Here is a 21,369-nt window from a genome sequence, read left to right on the forward strand (position 1 = left end):
ATGGTATTAGAGTGGGCGATCTCCTACCATGCTCATATTTGAGCCACTATTTTCTATGGTCTTTCTCTGTGTGTCTGTCAGACCTGATCATTGTCTAAAATATTCCAGAATCTATCTGCACCAGTCAGAGCAAAGGTTCCAAAAATTAGTTGTGACTCCTGTATGAGTTTCTCCGCCATATTTTCTGTCCTCTATGTTAGTTTTATTGAATGGTGTCCTTAATAATTAGTGGGGTTTGTTGAATTATGGTTCCCTACGCACAGTTTTCCACTCATACCAACCGATTTCCTATAGGCATAACACCCTAAATCGAGGACTGGAACTTGAGTCTAGTGCCCTAGATCACTCGTCCATACTTAGTTGTATCTCACGTTCAAGATCCTTAACAACAAGATAGAATTTGGGTTTGTCACGTCGAATTATGTCTATAATGTATCTAATTTTCTGGCAACCATCCCATCTGTGTATCTTCTCGTAGATGAAATATTGAAATAGTTGTCTAAAACTTCTTGGCGGGTTTGAATATTCTAAACAATGACTATTCTTAGGCAGACAAAAGAATAGTCGAGGGATTCTAAAGAAGGTACTCTCAAATACCTTGCCACGCTACTCTCTGTTGCCAGACCTCTGGTTGTATGCCTCCATTATCAGACCTCCGGTTTCTCATACCTCCCAATATACGCAGCCAATAGTTAGACCTCCACTTACACCTTCAGCTCTCCACACATATACGCAATCAACAGCTCCCATATGGCTTCAGTGATTCTGCATGTTTTGCCACATTTTCCTCTGCTTACATTGTTGGCTCTCAAAAGGCGTTTTCTTTGAAATTCGATTTCCAAGTCCATGTTTGAGTCATCCTCCTGTCAAGCTTCCATTTCACTCCAGCTACAACTCGCATGAGGTTGCGAATTCAAACCCCGAGGAGTTGTGGTGGCAGGGTTCTCGACACTCTTTCTTACAAATTGCTAAAGGTTGCATCCCACAAATATCATGCAAGAAATTCTTTAACTCTTTGAATGCCCTTTCATTTTTAGAAATCCTAATATAGTAACAACTTATGTGTTTAAGAAATCACACGGGCGGTTTTTATGCAAGTGATGAAACCATGGTTGCCAATACCTGACCTATTGCAAAAAAAAAAAAAAAGTGCTATGTTGTTGCACAAATATATGTTAACCCAACATCATCCAAGAGTATTTTTTGGACGATAAAAGTTACCACTGTCTTTGACAGTTTACTTCCCATCTCCATTGTTCACAAGCAAAGTGGAAAATCAGAATTTATGATAGTCCATAAAGAGTAGAAAATTGACGGCATTTGTATCATCCACCTTCACAAGTGAGGCAATCACTTCAAGGTTGGTAAGCCGTAGGTATTCAAATGGCCGTGTCTTGCTAACAGTGTTTACAAAAGATATAGATATAAAGGTATATGAGCATTGAGCAAAAGGCTTCTAGTATAGGATGTGATGCTAAGCATTGAAGAAGAGATAATGCATTGAAAACATGATTTGAAGCATGACAAGAAATTATTCGTAGAATTCATAGATTTATCCCTCACCAAAAACCAATGCTACACACCATTACTAAACCTTTTGAGTCTGCGTAGAATGCAATGTTGAAGCTATTATTATTTGTGCACTGATATTTTAATCGCCCAATGTGAATTGTTTACGCTATTTGAGAGGAAGTGTCCAATCAACATATTAATTGATGTTTCTATAATATATATATTAGCAGGGATTGTTGTTGCATATTCTGCTTCACAAATATATGTATGTTTAAGAAGACAATTTCAAACTGTTGTATATTCCAATTGTAGTGACATTGTATTGTGAGTGGGTGTTGATTCTTGGTTCATAGTTGTGATTAGTGTTGGAAGTGTAAGATTTGTTGACAAAAATGCCTAAAATTGATGATGCATTAGAGTTGTTGAATAACCTCATTCATTCCATTTTTCATGATATGGTAAAAATGAGCAAAAATAGCCTCTCTAATATTCAAACTTGTCTACAAAATGCACAAGAGAAAATTTACTTTTTACAGCTTGAATCTTAGCTTTAGCAAGATGAGTTATAGAAAAGACAACATTATGAACCTATTTTTGTTTAGAACATTGAGACAGACACCCATAAACAGCCAGAAAGTCATAAAATCAATAATGTTGTGGTTGATTCAGATCAAGTGCTCATTTCGGAAGCAGATTTGCACGCAGGTGGAGAATTTTAGCATGCACTTCCCAAGTCAGTCATCAAACCTTGGGAATATCTTGTTCATAACAAGCACAAAAATAGTCTTGGATATGACAAGGAAGTTTCCTTTCATATTCTAGATTACTCAAAGCCCATCCAGTTTCAGAGTGTTGGATTTATTCATGACAGTTCACCTCCAACTATTCTAGATTCTACCCCTCTTCCATAGCAACAACAAATTGTGAAATTCCAACACTGTGACCAAGTTGGCCAACTAAAAGATCACTATTTTGATCTTCATCCATGTAAGCAATGTCATAAAACCAGTCATTCTTCAAATAGATGCTTCAAAAACAAACCTCTTGTAAGAACAAAGATTCATCTTGGATGGATCGCTTCTTGGCAATGGGCATCAACAACCAAGAAGATATTTTAGTCATATGTCTAAAATTGTTCTAGAGTATTTAACAGTCTTGCAGTTGAGTTTTCTCCGTCATCTCACCTTGTATCTGACAGGGTGGGAAATGATGGTCATCTACAAGCTTCAAAGCCACATCAAGCGAGCCTAAGCCACAACCTACCATACCAGATTCAGAGTTGTAGCCAGAGACAAAGATGCCCCTGAGCATGCGTTCAGTCGGTGATACCTCTTCAAAGAATTGGGGACACTTCCTCTAGTAGAAGACTTCAGCTTCTTGCCAGTTTTGGAAGAGTTCTAGGAATTTCATTAAGCATTCCAGAGTTGTTGGTCATCCTCAAACCATCACAGGTTGAGGTTCTCCCTTTTATACGGGGTGAGACCTCCCTTTCATGGTTGAATGTTTCTCTCTTCAAAACATCAGGAGCACTTCCTCTAGTAGAAGACCTGAGCTTCATGCTAGACTTGGAAGAGTTCCAGGAACTGCACTAAGCATTCCAGTGTTGGTGGTCATCCTTAAACTATTGCCCTTTATACAAACATTTCAGAGAGCACATTCAGCCTAGTGCTGCCATGTTTTTTGTACATTTTGTATGACAACTCTCTTCTTGGACTCATACATACCCCTTCAGATTAAGAGGGGGAATGTTGGAAACCTAATCCTTTAATGGTTGGTGTGGAAGCCAAATAGACTAAGGAATTCCAAGAAACCTTGGGATGTGGAACCCAATAATCACACGAATGTACTATAAATGTATATCATTGTCAAAATAATAGATGTAATCTCCTGCTTATCTTTAATATTCTGTTGCTGCCATGTGTGTGTTTAACAATTTTGAAGGAACATCTCCTCAAAACAAAAATACTAAAAATGAAAAATAGAAAGAACCAATAAACTCAACTCCTATCATAGATCAACAACCAGTATCTACTTCTACACCTCCTTTTCTAGAAAGATTACAAGCTGATAGAGGGGTAGAAAAGCATATTATGTTGCATAATTATGATTTTCTAAATGAATTGAAAATTTTCTGTATCAAAATCCTTTTGTTACAAGACATTAAGGAGATTCCAATTCTAACTAAAACAATAAAAGAGTTGAGCATGAAGAGACCAAGAAGAAAAACAAAAGGAATAAAAAGAATTCAACTAGCAGGAAAAATAGCAGACATAATGATGGGAAAAATGTCCATACAAAATATGTAGATCCAGGAAGTCTAGTTGTAAAAACACATATCAATGGAGTTGAACTCCCAAATACATTGATTGACTTACGAGAAACAATAAACATCATGAACAAACAAACCATGGAATAACTCAAATTTCCCAATCTTCTCTATACACCTACATTACTGCAATTGGTAGATAGATCTGTAATCAAACTAGATGGTGTGTTAGAAGATATTTTAGTGTCCTTAGACTCTTGGGAGTACCCTATTGATTTTATGATCCTAACCCCGAAGAGAAATCTAGGAGGACATTCACTTATATTAGGAATACCTTGGTTGGCTACAATTGATGCTTTCATTAGCTGTAGATCTGGTGATATGTATATCTTTGATGGTAATTCAACTAAGAAATTCACTTTATATCCTCCAGCAAGAACAATCACAGAGATAGGTGACAAAGAATGGATTGATGCTGAAAATGATATTCAGCCTCTCTTTACTATTTCAACCATTAGTGAAGATAGTCAAATCTTGAATACAATGGAAAATTTTGATTCATCTCCAAAATATGAACATGATCAGTTTCAAGAAAAATCTAATATTGAATATTTGTCATCTAGGAAAATGTCTCTTTATTCTCTAGAAGAATTTGGTAGCTCTACAGTTGAAATCTTTCCAGGGAAAACATTGAACATAAACAATAACTTGGAAAAATTACAACAGGAAAAGCTAATCAAAACTTTACAACAACATTCTTCTACATATGTATGGGAATACACTAACATGAAAGGAATTAGTCCTAAGGCTTGTATACATCACATCTACATTGAGGAAAATTGTAAACCTATCAAACAACCTCAAAGAAGGATGACTCCAAATCTTAGGGAAATTGTGAAAGAAGAGTTGCAAAAATTGTTGAATGTAAATTTTATTTACCCAATTTCAGATAGCCAATGAGTTTCTCCTCTAGTGATTGTGCCTAAAAATAATGGTAAATGGAGGGTATGTATTGATTATCGAGAATTGAATAAAGTTACCCTGAAAGATCATTTTCCTTTTCCCTTTATAGATCAAGTGTTAGATACATTAGCAGGTAAGAATTTCTTCTCATTCTTGGATGGTTTTAGTGGTTACAATCAGCTTCAGGTAGCACCTAAAGATCAAGATAAAACCACATTCACCTGCCCATGGGGAAATTGTGGCTACCAAGTACTCCCTTTTGGATTAAGCAATGCACTTGCAACATTTTAAAGAGCAGTACTAGGAATTTTTTCTGATCTGATACATGATTGTGTAGAGGTATATATGGATGACTTTACAGTTTATGGGAATACAATTGAGGAAGCATTATAAAACTTGGAAAAGTTCTTAAAATATTTAAGGAAGCAAACCTTTCACTAAGCCATGAAAAATGTTTTATGATGTTTAGAGAAGGGATTGTTTTAGGACATCACATTTTAGGAGATGGAATTAAGGACATAAATCTAAAGTTGAATTCATCTCTAAATTATCAATTCCAAGTTGTCGAAAGGATGTTAGAAATTTTCTAGGATTCACAGGATATTGTAGAAGGTTTATAGAAAATTTCACTGAACTAGCATCACCACTCTTCAAATTGCTCACCAAGGATTGTGAATTCAATTGGAATTCTGATTGCCAATTGGCATTTGAGGCTTTGAAAGCAAAAATTTATGAGACACCCATCTTAAGAGGTCCAAATTGGAAACTACCTTTTCATATTTCAACGGACTCTTCAGATACAACTCTGGGAGTTGTATTATGACAAAAATATTTGATCCCTTATGCCATCTACTACACAAGCAATAATTTGACTCCCAGTGAGTTAAATTACACTGTAACTGAAAAGGAATTCTTAGTTGTTGTTCATGTTATCAACAAGTTCAAACATTATATAATAGGCTATGAAACCTTTGTTCACACAGATCACTCTGCAATTAGATACTTAATGAATAAAATGATTACTAATGGCAGAGTTATAAGATGGTTATTACTCTTGCAAGAGTTCAATATCACTATTTTAGATAGACATGGAAAACAAAATACAGTTGCTTATTTCTTGTCTAGAATTCAAAATATCAAAGATAATGCTCCAATTGAAGATAAATCTCCTAATGAATATATTTCTGCAGTAACTACTCGAACTCCTTGGTTTTCATATATTGCTAATTACTTAGTCACAAGAAAAATAAGTTCACATATATTTCCTAAGGAGAAAAGAAAAATCATTAAAAAAAGTGCAAATTATTCATGGATTACTAATGAATTGTATAAAAAAGGTCCAGATATCTTGATCAGAGCATGTGTTCGAGAAGATGAAATACTTGAAATTCTTAAGACATGCCATGATGACCCTTGTGGTGGACACTTTGCTGACAAAAGGATAGCCTATAAAATCCTTCATTTAGGATATTATTGGCCTTCCATCTTCAGAGATACCAAAGAGTATGTCAAAAGGTGTGACAGTTGTCAAAGGATAGGGAAACCTGCTCCCTCAGATGAAATGCCACTACAAACTCAGGTACTCATTGAACCTTTTGAAAAATGGGCCTTGGATTTTGTTGAACCAATTAATCCTCCATATAAACAAAAGAAGTATATTTTGGTATGCACTGATTATGTCACTAAATGGGTAGAAACTAAAGAATTACCTTTTTCTAATGAAAAATTTGTAGTTAATTTTCTTTTTGAGGACATCTTCACTCGTTTCGGTGTTCCAAGAGAAATAGTGACAGATCAAGGATCTAAATTTACATATAAAATGGTAGAAACACTTGTGGAAGAATACAAGATAAAACATAGGAAGTCTACTCCTTAGCATCCACAAGCAAATAGTCAAGCTGAATCTACCAATAAGGTGATTGAAGGTATTCTCACTAAGACTGTACATCTACACAGAAGAGATTGGAAAAAAGGATTCCTGAAGCCTTATGGACCTACAAAACTACAGGGATGAACACAACAAGACATACTCCCTATGAGCTTTTTTATGGGAAGCAAGTCTTGTTCCCTATAGAATTGCAAACCAAAACCTTCAAGATGGTAGTCCAATTGGGGCTCGATTTATCAGAAGCACAGAAACATAGATTGGAGAAACTCAATGAGCTTAATGAAATCAGGCAAGATGCAGTTCAAAGAACCAGTTTCGTCCAACAGCAAAGGGCTAAATCGCATGATAATTATATCAAGGAGAAGAAGTTTCAAGCAGGAGATTGAGCACTTTTGTTCGATTCAAAATTTAAAGATTTTTAGGGGAAGTTTCAGACTCATTGGCTTGGGCCATATGAGATTGAAGAATTCTTTAATAATGAAGCAGTTTGAGTAAGGAAAATAGATGAGAGAAAGGTACCTCTTCTTGTAAATGGTCATCTGTTAAAGATATATCATAAGCCAATTTCAAGGGAGGATTTTGTCAAAATTTTCCAAGATAACACTGAGATGAAGTTGGTGAAGAAGATTTTTTTTTATGTTTTTATTATCTATATATATATATATATATATATATATATATATATATATATATCTATATTATATATCTATATATATATATATATATATATATATATATATATATATATATATATATATATATATATACATATATATATAATAACATATATATATATATATATAAAATGTATAAGTCTGAAAACCAATTGTTCATTGGCTTACTTATACAGGAAATACAGGGTGAAAATTAGAGATTTTTGGCATCCTATATTTCCTATTTTCTTTTTGTAATAAGTAGTGACATAAAGCTACATTCAATTGCAGTGCTTCATCTGCAAATTCATTTCATCTCATTTCATTTTAATTCCCTTTCACTATTATATTCCATTTTCCTTTCATTACACTCCATTTTCATTCTGTTTCAAATCCATGGTCCATAGCAATATCTCATCTTTGTCATGTTCTGCAACTAATTCCATTCTGCAACCAGTTTGATTCTGCAGCCATAATTCCATTTTGCAGCTCTGTTCCAAATAAATGTTGATTGCAAGGAATTGAAGATTTTTTTTTTTTTTGAAGATTGATATGCTAAGAAGGGTATTTTCGGATCAATATCAAAGAAAAACAAAAAACAAGAAGGTTAAGTTCCAAGAGGTAAAAGTGAAAAAAATTATTTTAAAATAGCAAGGTTAGAACACAATATGTATAATATGGGCATTCATATTTCTCCATGACAAATCATCATTTGATTTGATTCCAATATTTGTCGTACTGCATATCCACCACACCATGCATCTTCCATCACATAACAGTCCATAATTAACTCCCACATTTTTTTTAACAGTCATGACTATGATGTGACATATTTGTACACATCTCCCTGAAACCCTTACCATATACTTATTTCACGCAAACCCATAGTTCTTTTCACCGTACTTGCAGTCAATCCATTTCATAAACCAGGAAGGGTAATTCTGAAGGTTAAGGAATTTTGTGAAGCAAAAGGCATGGGACTCATTGTTAGGTCAGAACCGGTAGGAACAAAGTATATGGAAGGATACCCATAGCTCAAGGAAATGTTGCAGAAGGCTTGATGGCTCAAATTCATCGAAAAATTTGATGGTTTTCATAAAGATATCACAAAATCTTTTGCTAGATATTTTGATGGTACAGAAGTAGAAATTGGAGATATTAAGTTTGCAATAACAAAATCGTTCATAATAGAGGATACAAACTTCCAAGACACAGTGAAAGATGGTTCAAAAACAAGGAATTCCATAGTGAACCGGGGAAAATAATCCTCAGGAACCCAGGTATGGATGTCTGTGTTTTTAGAAAAGGAATTCTCATTTCAGCTAATAAAAGTAAATGGAGGAGCATGCTATTGATATTATAGAAATTTATCACTTGTGAGGGGAGATTCAGGTGCATGTATGTCTACCATATACGTTTACTAATGAATTTCCTAGAAAATGGAGAAATCAATCTTCCTTTCTTCCTGCTAAATAGTTTAAGAAGGATGGCCTCAAATGTGCAGAAGAAAATAGAGTTCATAGACACAACCATGTACCATCATAGGTTGATAAATATCCTGATTGAGTTTCATTTAAAAGGCATAGGAGACACCCGGGAGGATTTCCTCATTAGAAATCATTTTCAAGAAGCACCAGATTCACCCAAAGAAGATAATGCTAGAAAAAGCAGAAGAAAGAATATTAGTATAACCATTATAGACAAACCTGAGTCTTCATCACAGAAAGATGATGAAAAATTAATATCTGAAGAACTGACATAAATCAAGAAATAAATCAGAGCAAGAGGAAATATAAGAAAATAGAAAAAGGTGATAGTGAAAGAGAATGTAAGTAATCCACTACCTAGAAGAAGCTCTAGACTCTGAGGGTTGGCAAAGAAAACACCTTCAAAGGGAAAGAGTTCATAAACTTAGAAGAGGAAACCCTAGAAACTTCTCATGTTAACATCTCTTCTACACACAGTCCTCAAAATTCTCCTGACCATCATTTTCAAGGTATCCCAAGCAGAAAATCTCCAGGCATAGACCCAGTACAACAACAAATATATGATTATATAGAATCAATGGAGAAGAAAAGTGCCTCAATGAATCAAGAACCCTCTGTCAATCCACAAGAACCTATAATTGACTCTCTCAAAGAGGAAATTTATGAATTAGAGATATGGAATAGACATATCAAAAAGGAGAATGAAACCTTGAAGGAATAAAGTAAATTGGACAAGGCTATTCATGATAATACCATTCTACATCTATGACTCTGGTATAAGAAAAATAGGAAGTTGAAAAGAAAGAATAGAAGTCTGAACAGAACAATCATCAACCTCAAATACAGGCTTCTTATGAGGAAACCCAAAATGACAATCACTTCAAAGAAGAACAAAAGAAGAAAATTGGATGTACTAGCAAAAGTGTCTGAGCAAATCCATTATAGAAGAAGAACTCACATTTTTGGAAAATTGCATGAGTACATGCAATGATTTTGCAGTGGGGGTATGTTGAACCTTAGAATTACCTTCCCCTTGAAATTTTTTCTCACCTTTTCTCTTGATTTGTCACAAGACTACAGATCCAATCAATGATAAATGTTAACTTTTGTCTTAGGAAAGCATTAAAATGATCACCATATTATATTTTCATGTTATTGCTATTTTAATATATTTTTGCAAATTAGCTACGAAACGCAGCCTATTCTATAGCTAATTATGGGTTCTGTAGCTACTCTCATGGTTTGGTAGGTTAAAGGTGTCAAATGAAGAACTAGGCCACATGGGCATCTCCAAAATCATCTCTACATGGATTTTATCCTACTCACTCGGTCCAGATCGACAAAAAATCATGCCTAAATTCATGGTCAAAGATGGAGTCAAATACGTTATCTAGTAGCAATAGGACTCTTGATTTTCTCTTTCATAGTTAATCAGGAGTCTAACAGTTCTATTGAAGAGTTAATGCAGATTAAGCCACTTTTATTTGATTAGAAGCTGAGGAGTTAATGCATATCAGGCCACCTGTTGTTGTTCATAAGTTTAAAAATCTCATTACAATTCGAGTTGAGCCACTTGTAGCATGTATTCTTATAAATATTCATGATAGATTCAGATCAAGACACCTATAACAAGATTTTCTTTTAGACAGTTATGTTGTTTTTCTATAAATATCGGTTAGATGAGACCGAGAAGTAGTTAGAAGCTAGAAGGAGGCTTTTTGTTAAAATCTATGTTCATACTTCATTTTGTTGATAATAAAAACTTTGTTTTGTCAATGGTGGTTTAAAAGTTCATCTTTAATTAGTCGTCATCTAGCCACATCAGTTGCAGAGGGCCCCTACACTAAAGGAGGTTTTTCACTTGTTGTTTTCATTTTAATTTCTACTACTCTGTTTTTTACAAGTCCACTTTCTCTAGTTTTGTTTCATTTCAATTTGTAACCAATAGTCTAAGGATAAAAATCACAACCATGCAAGTCTTATTCTTCTGAGATATTGTATGAGAAATGACTAAATGAAAAATGAAGAAATGAGAATACACGGTTTCTTAGCTTCTTACTATTTTTATTATTCATTTTCTTAGCATAGAACTGTCAATTAGTTGTATTAGTAGATGTTCTCAAAACCATTTCAAAATGATGACAAATCTAACTTAATTGGCTGAATATCTAATTCATGCAATGATTGAGCTTACTCATCATATTGTCAGTTTTACAATCTGTCATCTTTTCTTTTTTGTTTTCAGGTCATTACTTAGTTTCATCACTTGACATTCCAAAAAATCATTTCAAGGAGATTGATTCTATCATGTTCCAAAATTGAATGGTTGAATGGCTAAATCAATGCAATTATTAAGTTACCTTCTTCATCAGTATTAATTTTGGTTGTACAAATTAGATCCATGGATTAGGACTAAATAGTAGATAATATAGATGCTTTCTTTCTCTGATTAGGTCCTAACTAGTTAAAAATGTTTCTTGGTCCATTTTTAGGAGATTAGACTAACTTAGGAACCTACCCTTATTTTAAAATCCCATTAGATCCATGTAAATCTCCCATAGATTGTATATTCCTAAACATCAAAGAAAAGAAACGCCCAAAACAAACATAAAAATACAAAACAATGAAGTAAGAGAAAAGCTAACTAAGCACACATAGTGCATCACACTTCATCAGTCTACAAACCTTGGTTGATAATTCATTTAAGAAATTTAGGAATCTAAATTGACTAAACATCTAGCTACCACATCTTTTCACACCTGCATCCACCCAACTCTCCACCAACTTAAGGACCTTTGTTCACCCATAGCATCCAATTCCCTACACTTCAAAAGGAATCCTCCACCACTCTCATCAAGAAGAGATGAGGAAGCAAAGGGAATATTCAAAATTCTTGTGCAACAACCAGCCAACCCATTTAAAGAAATGATGAGCACCAATATTGTAGCAAGAATGCTACAACTCCTAGGCTACCAACTTTACTTTGTCAACCCGGGGTTCGTACAAACTTGGAGGTTACAGTGTTGTATACACAAGTAAAAGTGATGGTTTTGCCCTTTGTCACGGTTCAGCTGGCGAGAGACCACTAGGGTTTTCAAGCTAGACTTCTATGGAGTTAGAAGAAGCTTGGTTTCTTGATGGAAGAAAGGGAAATCTACTCTAAGGGAGAGCTACTCTACTGCAATAATGAAAAAGACCGAAATTTAATGCTAAATCACACCATTTCCTAATTAACCGCCAGGAAACCATGTTTTGAAATAATTCTAAATTAACATGAACCAAATGCTATTATCTAGGCATGGAAGTAAAAAGAATCAAACACCACTAATGTGCAAGTAAAGGGACTGAAATAAATATGTTTTCCTTTTTGTCTTTTCATGCAAAATCAAGTATGCAAACTAATTTTTTTTGGTGATGTGGCAGGTGAATTAAGGATGTTGAAGGATGGTTGGAAGGGTTAGGAGATAGTTGTATGGTGTGGGAGACCCTTAGGATACCTTTGGTGACTTCCTAGACATTTTCCCTCAATTCAGCCTCAAAACAGACCATTAAAAGAAAACCTACAGGATGTACTAGAAACCTACATGATTCTCTGTAAAACTATAGGATACAATCGAGAGCGAAATGGGAGGTGTTGGAAGTGATGGAAGGATTAGGGAAGGTGGTAGATAGGTGTAATGAAGTGAGAAAAGGTCTAGGATCACTCGGAAGTCAACAACAAGGTTAGAAGATGGTTGGATTCGCTCAATGTGCTTGGAAGAATTTCTATGTAAAATGATGAAAACTAGTGAAGGGAATGGTGAAAACAAGGAATGACTGTAGTGGATGAAGTGGAAGGTGGTTGCTACCTATGAAGTCTTTGTCTACTCCTGAAGCACCTACTCTACATAAATCATGTATAATTACCAAAAAGTTATGTGAACAAAACGCATTCTCATAAGCTAGAAAAGAAGAATTGATGAACTTACTGCCTACATTATGCATGAGGAAAGTTGCTGAAAGGAATGAAAGCATGGATAAGATCTACTACAATAATGAAGATAGAAGAGATGGCAATGAAATCATACTTTTAAAAACTGATCAAATGCTAACTTAAAATACAGTAAACTCTAAAGCTCATATAAGAAATATAAATCTGTGTTTTTGGGGCTGCATAAGGGTCCCTTCCTCAAATCATGATCCCAAAAGGAGGAAATGAGGACAAGACATCTACTGATAGCCTCGTGGTACTCCTTTTATCTCTGTTAACTTGCTATAGAAGTAAGGCACAAATGGAAGAAAACTAATAAACAACCAATCCAATCTACACTACTTGCAATGAAAACACATCTAAAGGCAGATTTAATAATGAAGCTATGAGACTAATCTAAACATATAGATAAAAGAAAGAGGAGCCTTGGCTTCTATGGTTGGGCCCTAACCCAAGAGCTTTAGCCCTCTGAGTTAACTCAGTGCTGGCTCAAAACAAAACTCATTCTTATTACCAAAACAGAAAATTACATCAAAGAAACTTCCACAAGTCTGGAGCTCAGAAATAACTTAGATTTTTACAACTGAAATTCAAATCCTAATGAGGCTTTAGGCCTATATACTTATACAACTGAATTCCCCAATGAATTCCTTAAAATTAGGGAGGCTCGGCTCCCAAACTTGGGATCAAATTACTCTGTGTCTCTCACTTGCTCGGCTGCCTTCTAATCCTCATGGCTTGGCTACTTGCACTCCGAGCTGGTGTGATGGATGGAGGAATATTCGAATGGGGGAGAAGTAAATGAGCAAGATTTACCTCCTACAATCCCTATCCCTTGTCCCATTCGACTTTTAACCTTATTATTTCCCAAAATTGCTTGATTTTCCCCTTCAATCCTACATTCAATGTATATTAGTCCACTAGGAATAATATCTAACTCTAACTCATCTCATAAACAAAATATAATAAAAAACATGTAATAAGTTGTGAGAAATTGTGGTTTGACTAAGCTAGGAGGTGAATTAAGGCCCATATAATTACCCAATGACGAAACTCATCATCGCCCCCCTACTGAAAGTGTTGCTCATCCTCTGAGCAACTCAATCAATATCCATATCCTTCATAGCTCTAGTGGCCTCCCTGACATCCCATGCCTCTGTTTTGGTTTCCTCTTCTTGTTCATAGAAACTTTCTTTCTTTTCTACCTCCTTCCACTGCCTCTTTTCTTCTTCTTCCTTCCTTCCTTATAGCATTCCTAAGAGCATTGGTGGACTGAGTTTCAAGCCAATCCAATTGACTTTCAGCCTTTGCATAGATTACTTGTACATGGGTGTCTTGTTTAGCGCTTCTCTCAATATTTGAGGAGAGTGGTACTCTACTATCTTTAATTTTTATGGCAATGTGTTCCATCCCCTCAAGCAAGCATGTATTCTATCATCCCCTAACAACCTGAACATGTCCTCAAAATGTGAAATTTCTTGCTCTTGGGCAGCAAGATACCTGCGTGAAAGCTGAGGATAATTTGCATTCAAATTATGGGTTTTGTTCAAGTCCATGGGATCTGACTATTCAGCTTTGAACATAAGACGTTTAGTCTGTTATCTTGCCAATATCTTCTTCATCTCTGCAGCCCTTGATTCCTCATGGTTCATCCATGATGCCAAAGCCATCAACTGTACATATCCTATCTTGGCATTAGGATCACATACATTCATGTATGTTAAGGCCATGTTATTCAAATAGAACTCAGATATCTTGGCTCTATATTCTAGTGTGCTCTGACCACAAAGATCAATGAACTGCATGTAGTCCTGAAATGGCATGGTGCCTCTCGATGCTAGGGTCTTGATTTGGAACTGCAACCATTGTTCCTTGAGGTATAGGGCATAGGATTTAGCTGGCATCCTACATTGGATTTCTTCCAAAGAGAGACTGGCCATACATGCCAATTGGTTCTCTCTCTCTTGTAGTTGTCCTCTCAACCATGCATTTTCTATTTCTAGTTGATTTTTCATTATGGCCTCTCTGTCTCTCAAGCTACTTAGCTCTCTGCCCATATCCTTGAGCTTCTCCTCCATGTACCCATTGTCTTCCACCCCCTTGGACTTGGCAATCTACATCCATCAATGAGTTCTGGCTCTTTCCTTCTCAAGCTCGAAGAACAATGGAATATCAAATTTTTAAGGAATGACCCTGCATCCTTCAATAAACCTATAGTAGGAGTCAAGGTTATGTTGGGGGCTAGGTTCTTTTGACTCTGGGTCTTCTTCTTTAGTTTCTTGTTGCTGGCCTACCTCCTTTTCCGATTTTTGTGTCTCCTGTTGGTTCAACAGAGTATCTTGTAGGACTACTTTGGATTCTTGTAGATCGTGTTGTGTATCCTTTAGGATTGCTTTTCCATTGGGGGAGGTAGATTTAGTCATAGGCCTTCTCACATAGGTGATAGGAGACTTAGGAGAAGGCATTTTCTCCTGTTGTTTAGGTGAGTCCTCAATCAAAATGGGAATTTTGGTTAGTTTTTGGGATTTCCCCTGCCTTATTCTTATGCTTTTCCTTGTCCTGAAATATCAAGGGGTTTGCCTCTGTATTTTTCCTTTTTGCTTGATGGGGGTGCTAAGAGTAGTGAGGGAAACTACTGACTCTCTCTAAATGGGTTCTGGAGACACCCTAGGTGAATCCTCCTTGTCTTCTGCCCCTAGTTTCCCATTCCTTTCTTCACGTATGTCTTTCCTTTCTTCTTCCTCTTCTAGATACTCATATTATTTATCAGTTTCCTCCTAAACATCCTCCTCTGTTTCTTCATCATCCTCCTTCTCTTTCTCCTCTTTTTCTTCATCTTCCTCATTTTCTTTTGTTTCATCTTCTTCTTCATTCATTTCATCTTCATCTCCTTCTGCATCTTCTTCTTCCTCCTCTACTTCTTCTTCCTCTACTTTAGTCTCTTCCTCATCCTTTCCATTGACAGTAGGACTAACATCATATGTGAGAGCTTTGATTTCCTCCTTTTCCTGCATGTCTCTGAAATCTGACCATTGTATAGGAATTTCGAGGTTTTGGAGGGCATCTTCTATAAGGATTCTAATTAACCTATGGTGAGCTAACTGTTGGGAATTTCCCTCTTGCAACTTGATGCTTGTGTCCATCAGGGATTGCAGCAAGAAGTATGGTATGTTGAGCCTGTGGTGAGGGGGTGTTTCTACTCCAAATCTCAACTCTTCAAGAAGCCTAAAATGATAGCCATAGACCATAGTATACCTACCCTCACATGATATGTATTTGATAAGCTGGTAGCTCACCTCATTCCGAGGATATGGCAGACTTGCTCTCCTTACTCCATTTTTGTCCTCAAGGGGTTCCTCACCTTCTAAAAATTATTCCCTTTTAGCAATCTGGCTATCTCATTTGTCTTCCTTCCTCCATGGTACTCCTAGGGGAAGTGTGGTAACTCTTCTGATCAGTTCAGGGGTGAGCTATGTGGAGAGGCCTCTTACCACAACAGTGGCATGGACTCTGGTAAGTGGAATGAGGGAGAGAGAAAAATATAGGGCCACCTCATCATCATACCCCATTAATTTTTTGAAATAGCCCATCCAATTATGCCTTGTGAAGATTTCTATCACTTGAGGGTGTTGTTGGATTCTCACAGTGTTAATGGTATCCCTTCCATTAAACCCTCATGTCATCTTGGTTGGTGAAGTTTGAGGAGATGAGATGGTTGATACAATTTTCAAATGCAGAAGTAAAAAATTGAGATGGATGTGTGGACAATTCTCTTGCACAATTGCCAAATTCACTCAAGCTAGAGGATTTTTTTTTCAATTTACTTGGTAAGAGGGATGTAATTACAGAGCCTGCCTCTTCATAGTGTTTTTTGTGGCCAACCCCCATTTTTTCCCCTCTGAAACTCCTCTCAGCCTATCCTATAGACCATCTCTATGTATCTTGTAGGAATCCTGTGTGCAATCCTATAGGATTTCCTATGCAATCCTATAGGAATTCCTGTGGAAAAGAACGATGGTGTCTTCCTTGATGTAGGTTGCCTGGGTATGAGAGTGACTTGTGAGAGCGAGCCTCAAGGAAATGAATGCGTGAATGCATGGGGACAATGATTATTTCCTCTTATGGTCATTTGGGGTGAGGTGGTGTACTGGCAACAGAGGTACGGTTTCCATTTTTGGACCATTCGTCCCCACTACCACCTCATCATTCCCCACTTCCTCATAATAAACTCCCACTTCATGCTTCCATAGCCTTAACTGCTTTTGTCTGTTATGAAACTAGCTCAAGAAAAGATAGATCAATGCCTTAGAATTCAGCCTCTTTGAGGGGGCAACCTCCTTTACACTACATAAATGAACAATTCTTGGATGATTCAAATGACAAAACATCCTTTCTATATATAGGAGTCTAAGGAGTCACAATATAACCTAGCCGACCTAACAATAATAATATAAAGCCACAAAAATAACAATAGAGGGATTCTATGGGGCACAATAATAACAATATGGGGACAATAGGGGCACAACAACATTAATAAGGGATACAACTACAACAGTAATGGGGTAATCACTAGTATTATGGGGACCCAACATGCCCCTCTCCTTCAAAAAAGTGTTATCCTCAATGCTTGAGTAGTTCTGGATGCTTCTGTATAAAATTCTCATCCTCCCATGTGGAATCTTCAGCGAATAAGTTCTTCCACTTGATAAGATACGCCAAAATTGATCGATTTTGTAACTGTCGAGTTCTTGTTTCTGTGACTACTTCTAGTTCCAACATATTTTTTCCTTCCTCGTCAAGTTCTAGAAATATTGTTTGAACTGGAAGCTTGTCGCCTATAACCTTCTTTAAACATGAAACATGGAAAACTGGGTGCAATCAAGAAGCTGTAGGAAGCTCCAATTTGTATGCCATATTACCAATCTTTTGCAACACCTTGTACAGACCATAATACTTTGGTGATAATTTATTATCCTTCTTAGCTTGCTTAAGGGACATTTTCTTATATGGTTGTAGCCATAGGAATACCCAATCACCTACATCAAAACTTCTTTCACTGCGATGTTCATCTGCCTATTGTTTCATTCTATTCTGTGCCAACACGAGGTTATCCTTTAAGAGTTGGAGGACTTGTTGTTGATGTTCGATGTGATGTTCCAATACTTGAACCTTAGAATTTTCTCTTAAATATGATGTGACGGATGGTGGCTGATATCCATAAAGTGCCATAAATGGGGTCATTTTTGTTGCTGTATGGAAGGAAGTGTTATACCACCATTCAGCCAGAGGCAACCATTTGACCCATTGTGTCGGTTTATCAGATACAAGACAACGAAGATATCCTTCCAAACATTTGTTTACTATCTCAGTTTGCCCATCAGATTGAGGATGATAAGATGATCTATGAGCTAACTAAGTACCAAGACAAGAACATAATTCTGTCCAAAAATTTCCAGTGAAAATGGGATCTCTGTCACTTACAATAATATTTGGGTTTCCATGTAGCTTTTGAATTGTTTCCATAAATGCAGTAGAAATTGTACTAGCTTTAAATGGATGTGATAATGCACAAAAGTGTGCATACTTGGTAAGTCTATCAACTACCACCATGATGACACTCTTTCCCTCATACTTGGGTAAACATGTGATAAAATCCATTGAAACCTCCTCCCAACGTTGGCTTGGAATGGATAAAGGTTGTAATAGACCTGGTGTCTTAATTGTTTCAACTTTATTTTGTTGGCAAACCAAACATTCCACCACAAACTTTTGAATATCGGATTTAAGGCCCTCCCAAAAAAATTCCTTCTTAACCCTGTGGTAAGTTTTTAAAAATCCTGAGTGCCCTCCTAAGGGAGAAGTGTGCAATTCCATAAGAATCTTTTGTTTTAGCTGGGAATTCTTATAGATGTATAAGCGATCTTTCTACCATAACGAATCATTTTGTAAGCTAAATGTATCAGACGTACTGGAGTCTTGTTGTAACTTTCGAATAAGTGCCCACACTTCTTCTTCATTCTTCCATTCCTCCCTTGCTTCGTTTATCCAATCTGGTTGGATAATAGAAATGGCGCACAACAATGCTTCCACATCCTCATCCTTTCTTGAGAGTGCATCTGCCACCACATTTTTCTTCCCTTTTTTGTAGATGATTTCAAAGTCATAACCCAACATCTTTCTGACCCACTTTTTTTGCTTTTCAGAGGATAATCTTTGTTCTAAAAAGTATTTAAGGCTATCATGATCCGTTTTTACCTTGAAGTGTCTTCCCATTAGGTAGGGTCGTCATTTCTTAAGTGAATGGAGTATTGCCAACATTTCCTTCTCATAAATAGCTTTGTGTAAAAACTTTCCCTTGATTGGACGACTTTCAAAAGCAATGGGTCTTTCATCTTGCATTAAAATAGCACCAATTCCATTTCCTGAAGCATCATATTCCACAATAAAGGTTTTTGTGAAGTCTGGTGTAGCTAAGACTGGTGCTTGGCACATTGCCTCTTTAAGATGCTCAAAGGCCTTTGTTGCTTCTGGAGTCCATGAAAATGCATCTTTCTTCAATAATGTTGTTAGAGGTGCTGCTATTCTCCCATAATTCTTAACAAAATTACGATAATACCCTATCAACCCGAGAAATCCTCGCAGATGCTTTATGGATTTGGGGATTTTCCATTCCTTAATGGCTTTAATTTTGCTAGGGTCTACCTTAACTCCTTCATGAGATACAATATGACCTAGATATTCCACCTCTTGTACCCCAAAGAAACATTTGGATCTTTTTGCATATAATTGTTTCTCCTCCAACAATTGTAGCACACTGTCAACATGTTCAACATGATCCTTCCAAGACTTGTTGTAGATTAGTATATCATCAAAAAATACTAACACAAATTTTCCAAGGAATGGTTTGAAAATGGAATTCATCAAACCTTGAAATGTTGAAGGTACATTGGTAAGGCCAAAAGGCATGACCAAAAATTCATAATGACCCTCATGAGTTCTAAATGCTATTTTCGGATGTCTTCAGTCTTCATTCTGATTTGATGATATCCTGAACGAAGATCCAACTTGGTGAAGTAAATTGATCCATGCAATTCATCCAGTAATTCATCAATGACAGGAATGGGAAACTTATCTTTAATAGTGAGCTTATTGATCTCCCTATAATCCGAACACATGCACCATGATCCATCCTTCTTGTGCACCAATACTACTGGAGCAAAGAAAGAACTTTGAATTGGTTGAATTATACCAACCTCTAGCATTTGTGCAACCATACATTCAATTTCACTCTTTTGGGCATAGGGATATATGTACGGCCTGATGTTTGGAGGAACACTTCCAGGAATCAGATGAATAGCATGATCATGATCACGAATAGGTGGGAGACCTTTGGGAGTCTCAAATACCTTGGAATGATTGTCCAAGACTTTTTGGAGATCTGGAGAAATAGATGATTCCCATGTGGAAACATCTAGCGAACATAATTGTGAAATTAAACCTCTTTGTTCCTTTTTTAGAAGCTTTGTCATACCATTAGAGCTTATTATCTTTTCTGGTTTTCCTGATTTTCCTGGTTTCATGAAAAGTTCTTGAAAATTAAAAACTATTGTACCCAAGGATTGTAGCCATTGGACTCCTAGTACAACATCAACACCTCCCATTAGAATGGAAAGCATTGGGCTAGTCAATACATATTCTCCCATGGATAGCTTGATATTATGGCACTTTCCAGAGCAATTTATTGTTCCTCCATTTGCAACCATCACTTTACACTCTGGTGCTGGATATAAGAAGCAATTCAATTCTTTTGCTGCCTTACAATGAACAAAATTGTGGGTACTTCCTGAATCAATCAACACTATTACCTTTTTCTTCTTGTTTTTTCCTTCTATCTTGATGGTTTGAGGAGTGGTAATTCCTACCAATTCATTACAAGATATGGTCGGATTCATTTCTTCTTTATCTAGGCTCTGTTCCTAGAGTATATCCTCTTCTTTTGACCTTTCTTGCTCCTTTTCTTCTTCCTCTTCACAATCTATGTAGAATAATTTCTTCTCAGCACACTTATGACTTTTAGTGTATTTGCTATCACAACTATAACAAATCCATTTTTCTCTTTTTTCTTCCAATTGTTGTGGTGTCAACCTTATAGGTTGTGGAAGACTAGGGGCAACAACACTTCCATCTTTATAGTTGTGAGTGGTATGCATCCTGGTTGCCATAATTTTGCTTTCCATTTTTCTTGCTAACCTGAATGCCTTCTCTAATGAATCAGGTTCCCAAAGGCGAACATCATGTTGGATATTATCCTTTAAAGTCCCTATGAACATATCAATCATATGCTGCTCTGGAATATTTTTACCCTTATGTTCAATTTTTGGAACTCCTCAATGTGCTCCATTATTGAACCCTTTTGTTTGAGACTTATCAATTGGCTAAAAAAAGTGTTGCATTTTGTATCCTCATAATGTGCTATCAATTCTTCCGTAAAAATTGCCCAAGTGATAATTTGTTTACAAGAGAAAATCCATTGATACCATACAAACTGATTTGGTTCCAAATATAAAGTTGCAATACGTACCTTTTTGTGTGTTTTGCACATTATTGAGATCGAAAAATTGCTCCATCTG

At 36.2% G+C, this 21,369-nt stretch overlaps 1 pseudogene; it reads right to left on the minus strand.

Annotated features, from left to right (window-relative positions):
* Positions 1-888: 888 nt before the first annotated feature.
* The window catches only part of LOC149222651 (uncharacterized), a 191,660-nt pseudogene continuing 171,179 nt past the window's right edge, over positions 889-21,369 (minus strand).

The sequence above is a fragment of the Pinus tabuliformis genome, chromosome Q (assembly GCF_031772625.1).
Source record: "Pinus tabuliformis cultivar Carrire ecotype Pingquan chromosome Q, CPIR1, whole genome shotgun sequence".
NCBI classification, from domain to species: Eukaryota; Viridiplantae; Streptophyta; class Pinopsida; order Pinales; family Pinaceae; genus Pinus; species Pinus tabuliformis.